Raw genomic sequence first — 16,601 nt, forward strand, 5'->3', positions numbered from 1 at the left:
ATAGCAACATGAAAAAGACTGAAACACGCATTATATGACATGTGCAAAAGTAAGCCATAAAATAGTGTTCTATGACGTCACTGTAAAAACTGGTGTAGATTTCTTGAACTTTGAGGGATGATTCAAATGTTTTTTTACCAATTTCCTAGCAGTCATACTCAGTACACTTTTTCTCAAAATCTTCTAAATTTCCATATGTTGCTTAAAGCTAGATTTGAAGTCATATCTGTTATGCAGAAGCGGTATCTAAATTCAGTGTGAGGAAGGAAATTAGATGTCCTCTTTCATATATTTCAATCTTTCCCTGTAATCCTTTTTTCTTTTCATGCCTTTATTAGATCCCTTCTAGCCCCTGGATATGTGTTGATTTTAAGAATCACAAAGGTTTTTAAACCTGTTTGCTGTTTGCTTCTTTACTATATCCAGAGCTTGATTTTGTCTCCAATGTTTTTGGCAGGCAAGCCATTGCCAAACATATTCCAAGTCTTCTCAGGGAAAATCTTTTTTTTTTTTTTTAAATGTCAATCTTTCAAAACATTTCTAGATGCTATGATGTTTTTCTCAAGCATTCACTTAATAAAATTAGCTTCTACTGAAGAAGCCTAACGCTTAACTAAATCTATGTTTCCTATAGCAAGACAGAATTTCCAATGTGTTGTGTAGACATATAACATTGCAGAGTGTGGCGGTGTGCTCCCCCCTGCCCCGCATAAGCAATGACCACCAGTGGGGGTCATGATGGCTGCACCCAGCTTATGCTGGACTTTGGGGATGGATGGCAACATAGTAGCCAAGCACTGTCTGGAGCAGTGACCCAAACGTCTTGCTGATAGGCAAATATGACTATAAGTCAAGCATCTTACTCTATGAATAGTGGACAGCCCAGGGCCCGTTGAGCTCTCCTGCACGGCAGCGGGCTGCACGCCGGGATCTCCCCTTGAGTAGGGATGCCTCTTAAGGTTACTCCTTGAGGTTGAGAGATTCCTTGCCACAACAGATCCTCGGTAAGTGACTAATAGCACGCTAAACTTTGAAATCTTAGCTAAGTGATATAAAGGATTAATTGCGCATATATAATCCTTTAGACATAAACCATTGACCAAGTCTGGGACTAGGATTGGATCCAGCCGCACCTAGACTCCTCTCTGAAGCGGAGTTTAGAAAGCAAGGGGGTCCTTTCTGAACCTCATGACTCAACGGGAGGGTCTTTCTGACAGTTTTGTCTGACCCTGCCCTTTGTGCAGTAAATAATCAAGTGTACCTTGCCATCGAACATTGTTAAATCACTGTCGCATTTACCATTGAACTTTGTTAACTCACACTTTAACTCACTATTTTCTATCAATAAAGCGTATTGTTGCGTCTCTCTTACAAGTGAAGTACAGTCTCGCTCCATCCGCAACAAACTGGCATAGTCGGCAGCATGGCAAGTAGGATCACTGATTATTTACAGAGGCATGGAGTGATTTCAAGTCCCAAATTCTCAGAAGAATGGGCTTGTGACAATTGGCATAATTGGGAAGCCGTTGAAGAGCACCTAAAAGTAGCTAGGGGCTGCACAAAGGATGGAAAGGGAAAAGGAGTTATCTGCAAGATGCTAGATACTTGTTTAGAAGCTGCATATCAAGAAAGGAAGAATAGAAATAGGAAGGAGCAGGACCTAGAGAAAGAACTAGAAGATAGGAAGGCAACTGAGTTGTTACTGTCTTTAAAAATTGAACAGCTGCAGAAACAGTTACAGGAAGAAAAGGAGAAAAGACAAAAGTTGGGAGAAAGGGTCGAGATGATACTTATGCAGGCTCCCTGCCCCCCTGACATCATACAGATTAGGAAACTAATAGTATCCCCTGAAGACTGGGATGGAAGTATCTGGGGTGATCCCGATGATAGCAAGCCAGAAGAAGACGATCCTTTGTTCTCTGCAAATCTTCCTGAATATGAAACCAGACCCATTGTTAAAACAGAAAGAACTGTGGGACCTCAGGGTGGTCATCCATGACATACATACTACGCGAACCATTCCCTGGGATCTGTTACAATTAAGAAATTTGTGAGAGATATAGCAGGAAACCAGGTGAAACTGAAACTGAATACTTGGGGTGAGTATGCCTAAGTGGGGGTGACCGAATAATATTGAGTGAGGATGAAGCAAATGGCTATTGGGGTCTGGGAGTTTTCTCAAATTTAGGACCCGACCCGACAAATACACCCCATTCTATCACCAGCTGAGTAGCTCATTGGGCTGGAGGAACAGACACCATAGAGCGAGGTGAACCCTCCATAATCCCCATCAAATATTTAAGTGAGCTCTCTACAGCCATCACAAGACCCATTTGCATACAAGCCATGCACAAACAAGGACCCCATCATGTTCCACTATCAGTCAAGTGTTTATGGGTAAGGATGAGGGGGAAGGCCAACGAGGCAGATAACCTGCTGGGACTCTGTTATAGACCACCCAACCAGGATGAAGGGGCGGATGAAGCGTTCTACAAGCGGCCAGCAGAAGTCTCACAATCGCTAGCCCTTGTTCTCATGGGGGACTTCAACTTCCCGGACGTCTGCTGGAAGTACAACACGGCAGAGAGGAAACAGTCTAGGAGGTTCCTGGAGTGTGTGGAAGACAACTTCCTGACACAGCTGGTAAGTGAGCCTACCAGGGGAGGTGCCTTGCTCCACCTGCTGTTTACTAACAGAGAAGGCCTGGTGGGAGATGTGGTGGTCGGAGGCCGTCTTGGGTTTAGCGACCATGAAATGATAGAATTCTCCATTCTTGGTGAAGTGAGGAGGGGGGCCAGCAAAACCGCAACCATGGACTTCCGGAGGGCGGACTTGGGCCTGTTCAGGATGCTGGTTGAGAGAGTCCCTTGGGAGACGGTCCTGAAGGGCAAAGGGGTCCAGGAAGGCTGGACGATCTTCAAGAAGGAAGTCTTAAAGGCGCAGGAGCAGGCTGTCCCCATGTGCCGTAAGAAGAACGGGCGGGGAAGACGACCGGCCTGGCTGAACGGGGAGCTCTTGCTGGGACTCAGGAAAAAAAGGAGAGTTTACCGCTTGTGGAAGAAGGGGCAGGTGACTCAAGAAGAGTACAGGGATCTCGTTAGGTTGTGCAGAGAGGAAATGAGAAAGGCAAAAGCCCAGCTAGAACGCAATCTGGCCGCCGTCGTTAGAGACAACAAAAAATGTTTTTACAAATATATTAATGACAAGAAGAGAGCCAAGGAGAATCTCCATCCCTTATTGGATGCGGGGGGGAATATTGTCACCGAGGATGAGGAAAAGGCTGAGGTACTTAATGCCTTCTTTGTCTCAGTCTTTAACAGGCAGACCAGTTATCCTCAGGGTATTCAGCCCCCTGAGCTGGAAGACAGGGACGGCGAGCAGGATGAACCCCCCATAATCCAAGAGGAAGCAGTTAACGACCTGCTACGCCACCTGGATGCTCACAAGTCTATGGGGCCGGATGGGATCCACCCGAGAGTGCTGAGGGAGCTGGCGGAGGAGCTCGCCAAGCCACTCTCCATCATTTATCAGCAGTCCTGGTTAACGGGGGAGGTCCCGGACGACTGGAGGCTTGCCAATGTGACGCCCATCTACAAGAAGGGCCGGAAGGAGGATCCGGGGAACTACAGGCCTGTCAGCCCGACCTCAGTGCCACGGAAGATTATGGAGCGGTTCATCTTGAGGGCGCTCACAAGGCATGTGCGGGACAACCAGGGGATCAGGCCCAGCCAGCACGGGTTCATGAGAGGCAGGTCCTGCTTGACCAACCTCATCTCCTTCTATGACCAGGTGACCCACCTAGTGGATGAGGGAAAGGCTGTGGATGTGGTCTACCTGGACTTCAGCAAGGCCTTTGACACTGTCTCCCACAGCATTCTCCTAGGAAAGCTGGCAGCTCACAGCTTAGACAGGTGTACTCTTTGCTGGGTCAAAAACTGGCTGGACGGCCGGGCCCAGAGAGTTGTGGTGAATGGAGTTCAATCCAGTTGGCGGCCGGTCACGAGCGGTGTTCCCCACGGCTCAGTTTTGGGGCTGGTCTTGTTCAGTATCTTTATCAATGACCTGGATGAGGGGATCGAGTGCACCCTCAGTGAGTTTGCAGACGACACCAAGTTGGGCGGGAGTGTTGATCTGCTCGAGGGTAGGAAGGCTCTGCAGAGGGACCTGGACAGGCTGGATCGATGGGCCGAGGCCAACTGTATGAGATTCAACAAGGCCAAGTGCCGGGTCCTGCACTTCGGCCACAACAACCCCATGCAGCGCTACAGGCTTGGGGAAGGGTGGCTGGAAAGCTGCCTGTCGGAAAAGGACCTGGGGGTGCTGGTTGACAGCCGGCTGAACATGAGCCGGCAGTGTGCCCAGGCAGCCAAGAAGGCCAATGGCATCCTGGCCTGTATCAGCAATAGTGTGGCCAGCAGGAGTAGGGAAGTGATCGTGCCCCTGTACTCAGTGCTGGTGAGGCCGCACCTTGAATACTGTGTTCAGTTTTGGGTCCCTCACTACAAGAAGGACGTTGAGGTGTCATGGATGGGACATGGTTTAGTGGGCATGCTGGTGTTGGGTCGACGGTTGGACTCGATGACCTTAGAGGTCTTTTCCAACCTGAATGATTCTATGATTCTATGTATCTTCTACAGTCGATTTCACAATGCTAAAACCACTGATCAGAGGAGCCCCGGCAATTCTTAAACCCCATCTAGTTGCAAAACGAGATGAGACCAAGAAGGACGCAGAATACAATGAGAGACTAGGTGATAACGCTCAAAATGCCGGCAAGCAACGTCCTACATGGGCAGAATTAATGCACAACATTGTTAACTACAGCCATGAAATGGGCTGGGACGATGCACCAACTGAAAAACAAAACCTGAAGCCCCAGGGAGGAGATCACAAAATAAGACAAGTGAAACAGGGAACAGAAACTAGAACCAAACTTAAAAATCCGCAAACAGACTCTTGAGAACAGAGAAATAAATTTTGGAGGAATGCATTAGCCCTAGGCATTCCCAGAGCTTCGATTCAAGGACAGCCTACTGGCATTATCTTGAGAGTGATTGAAGCATTCCAGAAATGAGATAACAGTGAAAGAAAGGAGTGTATTTCAACTCCTCCAGCACCATTCCCCAGAAAGGAAGACAACCCCTTCCTCCCCCTTAGGGAGGAATTGCAGGGCATGAAGCCAAAAAACGGGTAGTGTCTGGAAGGCAATTGGGTCTGCCTGTCTGGAAAGTGGAAGTTTATCAGTGAATAAGTGATAATGACCCATACATTTTAATTCCATTTGGCCCTCAGAGACAATTGGTGAAGTTTTTAATAGATATGGGAGCACAAATTTCAATGTTAACGCAACAAGATGCCACAAGAGAAGCTGGGCGTGTGATCCGGACGGCAGAGAGTTAAGATTACTGGTGTGAACGGAGCGAGTGTTGTGTGTCAAACTGCCAAGGTCCATTTATGTCTCCCGGGCAAGAAGTGCATGTCGACTACTTGCTTTGCAATTAAAGATGATCATGAAAATATTTTAGGTTTTGATGTTTCAAACGGCCGGACCTGGTGCCTGCCGAATGGCAGCGTGTGGTTCTTCGGCTCAAACACCCATCCCAACACCGGTAGGAAGCAGGAGGCCGCAGTGCGCGCAGTTCGCACAGCCCCTGCCCTCCCCGAGCCAAAAATTACTAACCTACCGCAACATCTGATTTCTGCTGCAGTGCAAAATGGAATTTCTGAAGTCATAGCTGATTTGGAGAAATGACAGATTATCTCCAGAACCCACTCCCCATACAACTCACCTGTCTGGCCGGGTCGAAAACCAAACGGGAGGTGGGGTTTAACAGTCGGCTATCGCCGCCTGAGTGCCACTACAGCCCGGCTAACAGCTGCTCTACCAAACACTGCCAACTTAACAACTACTTTACAAGCAGCTGCACACCCATGGGTGGCGGCACTAGATGTAAAAGATACGTTCCTTATGGTTCCCTTGAAGGAGGAGGATAAAGAGAAGTTTGCTTTCACTTGGGAGGGAGTATGATACACCTTTAACAGACTCCCACAGGGGTATAACCGTTCACCTACAATTGCTCATGCCGCATTTGCTGAACTTTGACAGTCAGTCTCACTCCCCCAAGATGTGAAACTGTACCAATATCAAGATGATATTCTGATTGGAGGAACTTCCCCTGAAAAGGTGGGGGAAGTGGCAGCGGCAGTATGGCAAGCACTAGATAAAGCAGAAATTGAGATTCCACCTGGAAAATGTCAGGGACCAAGTAAAGAAGTAAACTTTTTAGGTACTTGGTGGATAGCAGGCAGTACAGCGATTCCTCCAGACAGCTTAAGAAAAATTGAAGAACTGCAAATGCCCCAATCAAGGAAGGAGTTACAACAATTAATGGGAACTTTAGGATATTGGAGGAAGCATGTACGTGGATTTTCTACCATTTCCCATCTATTATACTCACTCTTACAGAAAGGCAAACCCTGGGATTGGAAATTAGGACATAAAGAGGCGGTGAAAACTTTAACTGAAGAATTAAAAACGTATCAGTCACTGGGACCAGTACACCCCTGCGACCGTATCATAGCCGAATGGGGTTTTGCCGAACATGCTACTTACTGTAGCCTATTCCAAAGTGGCCCCAATTGGCCAAAAAGACCTTTATTATTTAGCTCAACTGCATTTAAAGAAACAGAACAATGATACTCTCACTGGGAAAAGGGACCTTTATCTTTAGTCCAAGCAGTTAAACAAGTTGAGAAAATACATCAGGGACAACCTGTGCAAACTAGAGGACCATTTAATTTACTAGAAGTAATCCTAAAGGCGACTGCTCCCCCAGAAGGAGTTGCAGAAAAACCCACTATCAGAAAATGGTATGCCTACCTAACAGGAGTTACAGAAAATATGTAATTAACTGAAGGACACAGTAAGTTTTCCAAATTGCAGATGCCCATAAACACAGACCCTTTAGCGTTACAACCTTTTAAACCTTCACCCATTCTGGATGCACTGCCCCTCACTGAGGGTACACCAACAGAAAATGTTTGGTTTACGGATGCTTCAGCAAAAAGGGTGAATGCTAAATGGCAATATAAGGCCGTTGCATTATATATTACCACCGGCAAACAAGTAATAGAAGAAGGTGAAGGCAGTGCACAAGTAGAAGAAATAAGAGCAGTTGTTTTGGCAGCACAGAATGGAGCAAAAATCATATATGTAGACTCTTACGCTGTGTGTGCTGGTGCCACACAGTGGCTCTGTCAATGGGAAACCTTGAATTGGGAAGTAAATAGATCCCCAGTTTGGAGAAACAAAGATTGGCAATTATTACTAGATATAGCCAGGAAAACACCTTTCAAGATAGGATGGATAAAAGCTCATGCTAAGGATGATCAACCAGCCACAAAGTGGAATGAAAAGGTAGATGAGCTAACTAAAATTAGGAAAATTACCTTAAATCCTGAGTGGTATCGATTGGGAGAATGGTTACATCAAAACTGAGGCCACACAGGTAAAGAAGCACTTTACTTTGCTGCACGGAGTAAAGGCTTGCCTATAAACAAGAAAACTTGTGAAACTATTCTTACAGAATGTCCCCAGTATAGACTGAAATTACAAGCAGATAATTCTGCTAAAGCACCACCTCTACATATCTGTCGTGGTTTAATCTCAGTCGGCAACTAAGCACCACGCAGCCGCTCGCTCACTCCCCCCACCCCGGTGGGATGGGGGAGAGAATTGGAAGAGCACAAGTGAGAAAAAACTCATGGGTTGAGATAAAAAAACAGTTTAATAATTGAAATAAAATGATAATAATAATAATATGATAATAATAATAATAATAATAATACACAAAGCAAGTGATGCACAGTACAATTGCTCACCACCCGCCGACCGATGCCCAGCCAGTCCCCGAGCAGCGGCCCCCCCGGCCAGCTTTCCCCAGTTTATGTACTGAGCATGACGTCACATGGTATGGAATGTCCCTTTGGCCAGTTTGGCTGTGCCCCCTCCCAGCTTCTTGTGCACCTCCAGCCTTCTCAGTCGGTAGAGCATGGAAAACTAAAAAGTCCTTGGCTAGTGTAAGCATTACCTGGCAACAACTAAAACATCGGTGCGTTATCAACTTTGTTCTCATCCTAAATCCAAAACACTGTACCAGCTACTAGAAAGGAAATTAACTCTATCCCTGCCGAAACCAGGACAATATCCACCCCTTATTCTGTACCATCTGCGTCATGCTCAAGTCTCACATTTTCCAGTACATTTTCATTAATCACCACCTCCTTTATATATATATATATATATATATATATATATATACACACACAGAGATATCATTCCCTTCATCTGTGGGCCATCCTTCTAAAACGTTCGGTGAGTTCATTTAGTCCATGACTTTGGGCTCCATCTGTCATAATAATCTTTCACGGCAGGAAAAATGGAGATGGTATGTGGTGTTGGATTGTTTCATGTTGAAGTCAGTTCTGGTACCATCATCACTGTGCTTTGCTTGGTTTCACTGAAGTTATTCTTCATTAGTCTGGGTGATTCTTATTGTAATAACATTAGTATGGCATATAATATGATTAGTATTATTAGTATATCTGTGTATTATTAGTATAACTATTATAACTATAATTAGTACTTAACATCACATAATTCAGATCATTGGCTATTCTCACCCAAAATCAAATCCCCTTGAGGCACACATCGGACTTCCCCATCCTTCCGCATTATCCACCAAGTGCACCCAGGTCCTTGAGCAAAAGCAATCCCACGGATGGGTTTGCCTCTGCCCGAGGCAGGAATAACCCAGACTGTCTTCCCCAGCATATTTTTTATGTGCACTACAGGGACTTTATTCCCATCTACAGTACGTAAAAGTTCTGACTGGGCAGGGCCAGCTCGATTGACAGATCCCCGAGTATTGACTAACCAGGTGGCCTTTGCTAAATGCGTATCCCAATGTTTGAACGTCCCGCCACCCATTGCTCTCAGTGTAGTCTTTAACAGTCCATTGTATCGTTCAATTTTCCCAGAGGCTGGTGCATGATAGGGGATGTGGTACACCCACTCAATGCCGTGCTCTTTGGCCCAGGTGTCTATGAGGTTGTTTCGGAAACGAGTCCCGTTGTCTGACTCAATTCTTTCTGGGGTGCCATGTCGCCATAGGACTTGCTTTTCAAGGCCCAGGGTAGTGTTCCGGGCGGTGGCATGGGGCACGGGATATGTTTCCAGCCATCCGGTGGTTGCCTCCACCATTGTAAGCACGTGGCGCTTGCCTTGGCGGGTTTGTGGGAGTGTGATATAATCGATCTGCCAGGCCTCCCCATATTTATATTTCAGCCATTGTCCTCCATACCAAAGAGGCTTTAACCGCTTGGCTTGCTTGATTGCAGCGCATGTTTCGCATTCATGGATAACCTGTGCAATAGTGTCCATGGTCAAGTCCACCCCTCGATCACGAGCCCATCTGTATGTTGCATCTCTTCCTTGGTGGCCTGAGGTGTCATGGGCCCACCGAGCTATAAATAATTCCCCCTTATGTTGCCAGTCCAGATCCACCTGAGCCACTTCAATCTTAGCAGCCTGATCCACCTGCTGGTTGTTTTGATGTTCTTCAGTGGCCCGACTCTTGCGTATGTGAGCATCTACATGACGGACTTTTACAACCAGGTTCTCTACCCGGGCAGCAATATCTTGCCACAATGCAGCAGCCCAGATGGGTTTGCCTCTGCGCTGCCAGTTGCTCTGCTTCCATTGCTGCAACCACCCCCACAGGGCATTTGCCACCATCCATGAGTTAGTATAGAGACAAAGTATTGGCCACTTTTCTCAGTCAGCAATGTCTAAAGCCAGCTGGATGGCCTTTACTTCTGCAAATTGGCTCGATTCACCTTCTCCTTCAGCAGTTTCTACAACTTGTCGCATAGGACTCCATACAGCAGCTTTCCACCTCCGATACTTTCCCACAAGACGACAGGACCCATCAGTGAACAGGGCATATTGCTTTTCATTTTCTGGTAGTTCATTATACATTGGGGCCTCCTCAGCACACGTCACCTCCTCCTCTGGCGATATTCCAAAATCTTTGCCCTCTGGCCAATCCATGATCACTTCCAGGATTCCTGGGCGACTGGGGTTTCCTATTCGAGCCCGTTGTGTGATTAGTGTGACCCACTTACTCCATGTAGCATCAGCTGCATGATGTGTACAGGGGACCCTCCCTCTGAACATCCAGCCTAGCACCGGCAGTCGGGGTGCCAGGAGGAGCTGTGCTTCAGTACCAATCACTTCCGAAGCAGCTCGAATCCCTTCATATGCTGCCAATATCTCCTTTTCAGTTGGAGTATAGCGGGCCTCGGATCCTCTGTATCCCCGACTCCAAAACCCTAGGGGTTGACCTCGAGTGTCCCCAGGTGTTTTCTGCCAGAGGCTCCAGGTAGGGCCGTTCTCCCCAGCTGCGATGTAGAGCACATTTTTTACCTCTTGCCCTGCCCAGACTGGCCCCAGGGCTACTGCGTGAACTATCTCCTGTTTAATTTGTTCAAAAGCTTGTCGTTGCTCAGGGCCCCATTTGAAATCGTTCTTCTTTCGGGTCACTTGATAGAGAGGGTTTACAATCAGGCTGTAATTTGGAATATGCATTCTCCAAAAACCCACGACGCCTAAGAAAGCTTGTGTTTCCCTTTTGCTAGTTGGTGGAGACATGGCTGTTAGTTTGTTATCACATCCATTGGGATCTGACGACGTCCATCTTGCCATTTTATTCCTAAAAATTGGATCTCCTGTGCAGGTCCCTTGACCTTACTTTGTTTTATGGCAAAACTGGCCTTCAGCAGGATTTGGACTATTTCCTTCCCTTTCTCAAAAACTTCTCCTGCTGTGTTGCCCCACATGATGATGTCATCAATGTATTACAGGTGTTCTGGAGCTCCACCCTGCTCCAGTGCAGTCTAGATCAGTCCATGGCAAATGGTGGGGCTGTGTTTCCACCCCTGGGGCAGTCGGTTCCAGGTGTACTGAACGCCCCTCCAAGTGAAAGCAAACTGTGGCCTGCACTCCGCTGCCAAAGGGATTGAGAAAAATGCATTAGCAATATCAGCAAATTAGCAATTTCTGAAATTGGATCATATGTGATCAAAAATACAGGCCAACAACGACTGTTATTTAATCCATCATGGTCTCTTAAATGAGTAGAACTATTGATGCAAATTAATATCGATACAATCAAACCAACCTGTTCACCATTCCTAAGTATGACCTATGCAGGATGGTTAGCATGGTTATGTGGGCGAACCCTCACCTCCCCAAGACAAACAAGGAGAGATATGACCGGTATCATAGGGACAGGACTGGGAGTCTTAAGTAGTATAGATGCCGAAGTACTTGTAGATAAACTGAGCACAGCAACAAGGGATTTAAACAAATTAGAACACCCACTGCAGTCTTCTCTATTAGCATTGGGAACTAACCAATGGCTTTTATCCGATACATTGCCTCAGTGGGAAAGAATTAATGAAAGGGACCACTAATTGATTGTGGATGCACTTGGTGCAGCCCAAAATAACGTTTCTCTAGCTCTTAGTTGTATCCAAGCTCAACTGTGGATGCAATATATGGTAGCAGCAATTATAAGAGAAGGTGAAGAGGGCACCTTACCCACTGAAATTCAAAAGGTAATTTGGGATAATGCAACTAAATTTGAGAAAGAATTCCAATCCTGGTGGTATTTAGTTAATTTCACTTATGACCCCATCAACAATAAGGCCACAGCTTTTGTCTTAACAATACACAATGCTTTGGTATATACCATATACGCAATCATTGCGTTAGGATTAAATTGCAATGGAGCTATACTCTATCCATTAGAACATAGAGTGTGGGCCCAACAAAATGGAAACAAATGGCAAACTGTTGATGTTAATGCATGCGTTGTACGGGAGCAACAAGAATTTATTTGCGAGAGTAACACCATCAAAGCCCAAGACATTTGTCTTGACACTGAACAAAATGTTTGTTATTTTGAAATACATCCCGATGAAGCCCCTGAAACTGTACTTATATATATTGGAAAAAGATGTGTTTGTTTGAGAACCCTTTGTGATTTTATATTCGTAGATAATGTTACTGTAGATACAAGCAATTGCTCAAATATTTGTGTTTGTAACTTTAGTTAAGCTGTAGGATGCGACTTCAATTATTCAGCTCCTGTTACATGTTATCAATTGTTACAATCAAATTACACATTGAGTGAAGATTTATTGTCTATCCGCACCGGAATGAATCTTACATTGGTGAAGAAACTACTACAACACGATGACCCGTGTCAACTGCTAGAACGCATCCAAAACAATGGACACAAAACTCTAATCACCGTTCATCATGATACAGAAGAGCTACCCCATGTCTTGGAAAGAGTGAAGAAGGATGGAGAACACCATTGGTGGGAAACTCTTCTTGGATGATCACCGACAGCAATGGGAGTGTTTAATCTCATGCTTCACCCAGTTGTGATTTTACTAACTCTAACTTTAATATATCTATTGCTTATAATTATACTGTATATAAAGGTTTGGTACATGATAAAACAAATAACCCAACGTCAACCACCCAAAACATACAGATTAACCCACAACAAATAGCAATGCTTCACTATCTACTTACCATGGATCTATAAGCACATAAACTATCAATATACTATTTATGACACAGAGGCAAGAGGTGACCGTACCACTACTCTATGAAGGTAAGATGAATTGACTATAGTCACAGGGTGGAGTGTGGCGGTGTGCTCCCCCCTGCCCCGCATAAGCAATGACCACCAGTGGGGGTCATGATGGCTGCACCCAGCTTATGCTGGACTTTGGGGATGGATGGCAACATAGTAGCCAAGCGCTGTCTGGAGCGGTGACCCAAACGTCTTGCTGATAGGCAAATATGACTATAAGTCAAGCATCTTACTCTATAAATAGTGGACAGCCCAGGGCCCGTTGAGCTCTCCTGCATGGCAGCGGGCTGCACGCCGGGATCTCCCCTTGAGTAGGGATGCCTCTTAAGGTTACTCCTTGAGGTTGAGAGATTCCTTGCCGCAACAGATCCTCGGTAAGTGACTAAACTTAGCTTAAACCAAAGTTTAGCACGCTAAACTTTGAAATCTTAGCTAAGTGATATAAAGGATTAATTGCGCATATATAATCCTTTAGACATAAACCGTTGACCAAGTCTGGGACTAGGATTGGATCCAGCCGCACCTAGACTCCTCTCTGAAGCGGAGTTTAGAAAGCAAGGGGGTCCTTTCTGAACCTCATGACTCAACGGGAGGGTCTCCCTGACAGTTTTGTCTGACCCTGCCCTCTGTGCAGTAAATAATCAAGTGTACCTTGCATAGAATCTTGTTAAATCACTGTCGCATTTACCATTGAACTTTGTTAACTCACACTTTAACTCACTATTTTCTATCAATAAAGCGTATTGTTGCTTCTCTCTTACGAGTGAAGTGCAGTTGCACTCCATCTGCAACAGAGAATTAACAAAAACCCAGAGTCTACTGGACAAAGAAATTCCAGCATTAGCCACAATAAAAAAACTCCAACAATGCTCAAACTTGAATATGCTTTTAAATCCTGATCTTTGGAGAAATAATTAAAGATTCTTTTGTAGGTGGGATACTATTACACTAGCAACCATCATTTTTATCATTGCATAGAAGCATAGAATCATTAAGGTTGGCAAAGACCTCGAAGATCATCGAGTCCAACCATCAACCCAACACCACCATGCCCACTAAACCATGTCCCTAAGCGCCTCATCTACACATCTTTTAAATACTTCCAGGGATGGTGACTCAACCACCTCCCTGGGCAGCCTATTCCAATGTTTCACCACTCTTTCAGTAAAGAAATTTTTCCTCAGGTCCAATCTAAACCTCCCCTGGCACAACTTGAGGCCATTTCCTCTCGTCCTATCACTAGTTACTTGGGAGAAGAGACCGACACCCACCTCGCTACAACCTCCTTTCAGGTAGTTGTAGAGAGCGATGAGGTCTCCCCTCAGCCTCCTTTTCTCCAGGCTAAACAACCCCAGTTCCCTCAGCTGATCCTCATAAGACTTGTGCTCCAGACCCTTCACCAGCTTCGTTGCCCTTCTCTGGACACGCTCCAGCACCTCGACGTCCTTCTTGTAGTGAGGGGTCCAAAACTGAACACAGTATTCAAGGTGCGGCCTCACCAGCGCTGAGTACAGGGGCACGATCACTTCCCTACTCCTGCTGGCCACACTATTCCTGATACAGGCCAGGATGCCATTGGCCTTCTTGGCCGCCTGGGCACACTGCCGGCTCATGTTCAGCCGGCTGTCGACCAGCACCCCCAGGTCCTTTTCTGCCGGGCAGCTTTCCAGCCACTCTTCCCCAAGCCTGTAGCGCTGCATGGGGTGTTGTGGCCCAAGTGCAGGACCCGGCACTTGGCCTTGTTGAACCTCATACAGTTGGCCTGGGCCCATCGATCCAGCCTGTCCAGGTCCCTCTGCAGAGCCTTCCCACCCTCGAGCAGATCAACACTCCCGCCCAACTTGGTGTCATCTGCAAACTTACTGAGGGTGCACTCGATCCCCTCATCCAGGTCATTGATAAAGATACTGAACAAGACCGGCCCCACATATGAGCCCTGGGGAACACCGCTCGTGACCGGCCGCCAACTGGATTGAACTCCATTCACCACAACTCTCTGGGCCCGGCCGTCCAGCCAGTTTTTGACCCAGCAAAGAGTACACCTGTCTAAGCTGTGAGCTGCCAGCTTTCCTAGGAGAATGCTGTGGGAGACGGTGTCAAAGGCCTTGCTGAAGTCCAGGTAGACCACATCCACAGCCTTTCCCTCATCCACTAGGCGGGTCACCTGGTCATAGAAGGAGATGAGGTTGGTCAAGCAGGACCTGCCTCTCATGAACCCGTGCTGGCTGGGCCTGATCCCCTGGTTGTCCCGCACATGCCTTGTGAGTGCCCTCAAGATGAACCGCTCCATAATCTTCCCCGGCACCGAGGTCGGGCTGACAGGCCTGTAGTTCCGCGGATCCTCCTTCCGGCCCTTCTTGTAGATGGGCGCCACATTGGCAAGCCTCCAGTCGTGTGGGACCTCCCCCGTTAACCAGGACTGCTGATAAATGATGGAGAGTGGCTTGGCAAGCTCCTCCGCCAGCTCCCTCAGCACTCTCGGGTGGATCCCATCCAGCCCCATAGACTTGTGAGCATCCAGGTGGCGTAGCAGGTCGTTAACTGCTTCCTCTTGGATTATGGGGGGTTCATCCTGCTCGCCGTCCCTGTCTTCCAGCTCAGGGGGCTGAATACCCTGAGGATAACTGGTCTGCCTGTTAAAGACTGAGGCAAAGAAGGCATTGAGTACCTCAGCCTTTTCCTCATCCTCAGTGACAATGTTCCCCCCCGCATCCAATAAAGGATGGAGATTCTCCTTGGCTCTCTTCTTGTCATTAATATATTTGTAAAAATGTTTTTTGTTGTCCCTAATGACAGCGGCCAGATTGCGTTCTAGCTGGGCTTTTGCCTTTCTCATTTTCTCTCTGCACAACCTAACGAGATCCCTGTACTCTTCTTGAGTCGCCTGCCCCTTCTTCCACAAGTGGTAAACTCTCCTTTTTTTCCTGAGTCCCAGCAAGAGCTCCCCGTTCAGCCAGGCCGGTCGTCTTCCCCGCCCGTTCTTCTTACGGCACATGGGGACAGCCTGCTCCTGCGCCTTTAAGACTTCCTTCTTGAAGATCGTCCAGCCTTCCTGGACCCCTTTGCCCTTCAGGACCGTCTCCCAAGGGACTCTCTCAACCAGCGTCCTGAACAGGCCAAAGTCCGCCCTCTGGAAGTCCATGGTTGCGGTTTTGCTGCCCCCCCTCCTCACTTCACCAAGAATGGAGAATTCTATCATTTCATGGTCGCTAAGCCCAAGACGGCCTCCGACCACCACATCTCCCACCAGGCCTTCTCTGTTTGTAAACAGCAGGTGGAGCGAGGCACCTCCCCTGGTAGGCTCACTGGCCAGCTGTGTCAGGAAGTTGTCTTCCACACACGCCAGGAACCTCCTAGACTGCTTCCTCTCTGCCGTGTTGTACTTCCAGCAGACGTCCGGGAGGTTGAAGTCCCCCATGAGAACAAGGGCTAGCGATTGTGAGACTTCTGCTGGCCGCTTGTAGAATGCTTCATCTGCCCCTTCATCCTGGTTGGGTGGTCTATAACAGACTCCCAGCAGGATATCTGCCTCGTTGGCCTTCCCCCTCACCCTTACCCATAAACACTCGACTGTATCATCATTGCAATCGTTGAGCTCTAGACAATCGAAACACTCCCTAACATACAGGGCCACCCCACCGCCTCTCCTTCCTCGCCTGTCCCTTCTGAAGTGTTTATAGCCATCCATTGCAGCACTCCAGTCATGGGAGTCACCCCACCATGTTTCTGTGATGGTGACTAAGTCATATCTATCCCACTGCACAATGGCTTCCAGCTCCTCCTGCTTGCCGCCCATGCTGCGTGCATTGGTGTATATGCACTTGAGCTGGGCTATCGATTTCACCCCCGGCATTGGCATGCCACCCCTAG

The sequence above is a fragment of the Aptenodytes patagonicus genome, chromosome 1 (genome assembly GCF_965638725.1).
Source record: "Aptenodytes patagonicus chromosome 1, bAptPat1.pri.cur, whole genome shotgun sequence".
Classification (NCBI taxonomy): domain Eukaryota; kingdom Metazoa; phylum Chordata; class Aves; order Sphenisciformes; family Spheniscidae; genus Aptenodytes; species Aptenodytes patagonicus.